This window comes from Aulonocara stuartgranti, assembly GCF_965226115.1.
Source record: "Aulonocara stuartgranti genome assembly, chromosome: 3".
NCBI lineage: Eukaryota > Metazoa > Chordata > Actinopteri > Cichliformes > Cichlidae > Aulonocara > Aulonocara stuartgranti.
In genome coordinates, this window is record NC_138941.1 from 46,140,334 (window position 1) to 46,143,266 (window position 2,933).

Below are 2,933 nucleotides of genomic sequence, written 5' to 3' on the forward strand. Positions count from 1 at the left end.
ATAAGACGACAACCATCTAAAAACCAACTTCTCCGGTCCTTCTCCTCCACATGGCCAAATAAACGCCACAGCAACGCCACCCAGCCTCATTTAAAGCTTCGCCTCACCCCGTCCGTCCCCTACGTAAGCTCACAGCCCGGCCCACCAGCAGGACAGCCAAGTCGGACCAGACAAACCGGTCGGAAAGCATGTATGGAATTGTTATTAAAAAAGAAATAAAAATCTGTGTGTGGGGGTGTGTGTGTGTGTGACAAATTGAGTGTTACCATACGACTGTCAAAAAAGTGACAAGTGATGTCATACAAAAAACCAAAACAAATTTCAGTAATTTTAACACATCTAGATTAACTTTAATAAATATAACCATAAAGTGCATGCGCAGAACCACCGCTCGAATCAGGATTGTCTCTCCCTCGTGGATCTCATCATTTGGATATTTCCATTTACCAGATTTTTACCAGTCCTAGCTTTTTCATTTGCTACTTGTGAATCTTATACCAGTATGCTAGCTGGCTAAAGCGGGATTTATACTACTCTCAGGTTGGGGTGTACAGATGTTTGACAAGGGATTTAGACACATTTAGACAGGGTGCGAGACTGGGTGAATGAAGCTGGTATTACAAAACGCTCCGACAGCTCAGTTAGAGGAGGAAGGTGCTGCGTAAGCACCAGTCCGTCAATCTCTCAGAAGGATGAAGTCTGCTCAGTCCTGAAGATGTGCAGTGGAGGAGAGAGTGTCCAGATGTGTAACTTTGTGTCACTGTGTGGGATGGCAGCTGCTCCCTGACAGAGAAGAAGGCTCTTTAAACATAATCTCTGTACCAGTAATGCAGACGATGCTACCCTCTCTGTGTGTCCTCTGTGCTGTTTGTAAATTTAATGCACACTGTGTGGCAGTACTGTGATAAGATGAAGATACCTGTGAAGAAGACTATATTTAATATGTTTTGGGACATTTCTGAATCTCAGATGTTACATTAAGAGCCAAGCTTTCATGTTTATTCACTGATGACTACCAAACGCTGTGAAAGCCTCATGGCCTCTGGGGTTTCTGCCATACCTGATCGCTCTGTTCTGGGTGCTGATAAATCCACACCCACAAGAACAAGCAAAAGGAATGGAGGAATGGAAAAGTTTGGAATGAGGCAAAGACGGGAGTTGAAATTCACTGCTGGCTGAGCTGAACTTTTATTTTGATACTTACTTCCTGTAATTGGCTAAATGTTGATACAAGCGCGTTGTAAAGGCCTGCTTTCAAAACAGGCTCATAAATGTTATTCACCAAGACGGCTCTGTGTGAAGCCTGAAGCATCCATTCAAAAATTATTTACTGGTATCATTTATGTTATATATATGCATTTCTTATTTTCCCTTTAAACATATATGATTTAACAAAACACACATTTTTAATCTTCTCATCAGGGACCTATAAGTATATGTCCTGATAGCCAGCAGACACACACCCAGGCATCCTGCTCACTACAGCAGGTGGTGAGCCCACGTCTCCTCTTCAGGCTGGGCCCGGTTGGGTCTCATGGGGTAAGACCCTGGCACTAGGCACTCTCCCTTGAGCTCCCTGCCAGGCCTGGCTCCAGGATGGGGCTTCAGTGGTTTTCTGAATCCCTCCACCAAGGTGTGGGGAAAGAAGCCAGTTGAGTGTGTACATACATATATAAGAGGTAGAAGGTGAAGCCCAAAGTGGTCCAGGTGGTAAAAGAAGGATTAGGAGCTAATGTGATGTTCTTTGGTTTTACTCTGTTAGTGTTTTTGTTAGTTCCTGCAGCACAGTCAGGTATATCAAGAGTATAGAGGAGTTCTCCTGAGACAGGCCGTCACACAAGGAGAGCTGGATGGGGCTGTAGAGCGACTTTAACCCAGCAGGAGCTTCTGCTCCAACCAGTACCTTCATTTACACCAAAACAGCTAAAATGAATTCAAAGTGGTTTCTGCTTCTGAACCGGAGACTAATCTCACTGAAGGATCTTTTAAAACCAGTTACATTAAAGGAATATCTTTGCTACCTCTGTGAATTCATGACTGTGGTTCAGGTTATTTATTTCCAGGATTTCTGAAAACATTCAGGACAGTGGGACTTAACTGAGAGTGATTAACATTTGAAGCCAACCCCAGTATAAATCCAGAAATCCTTTAGTGTTCTTTATGACTATGATAGACAAACATTTGAAAAAACCAAAAAGAGACTTGGGAGGCTTTGTGACATCTCAGAAAATCCAACAAACTAAATCAGATTCAGACCTTTTGAACTGGGTTTGTGGACAGGGTGCGGTAAATATCCAACTAAAAACAATCTTATCGGCCGTGCCTTCAGGTGTGCATTTTTCTCTTGCAACCAGTCATATTGTGTAATATCATATCACTCTGACATATTAAACAACTCTCGTGCTTATGGCTGAAAAATATCATAACTGAGCAAATAAACTGAAGTTTTTCCCTCCAGATTTAAACATGTTGGACAAGAAGATCCAAAGTCTGACATGGTCCCCAGTAGTTCACACCTAAATCACCAAAAACATGAATGGTAAATGGCCTGCATTTGTATAGCGCTTTACTTAGTCCCTAAGGACCCCAAAGCGCTTTAGTCATTCACCCATTCACACACTGGTGATGGCAAGCTACACTGTAGCCACAACTGCCCTGGGGCGCGAGGCTGCCGCCACCGGGCCCTCTGACCACCACCAGTAGGCAAACACGGGGTTAGTATCTTGCCCAAGGATATTTGGCATGCAGCCAGGAGGCAGCCTGGGATCGAACCCCCGACCTTCAGATTAGTGGCTGACCTGCTCTGCCACCCCTACAGCCTTCATTAGAAGTTTTATAGTTTAGTTTCTGTGTAATTCCACTGAACATTAAGTATCTTCATGAAACAACTTACCAAAAAAACCACTGCAAAAATAATCAAACATCCAAACTCA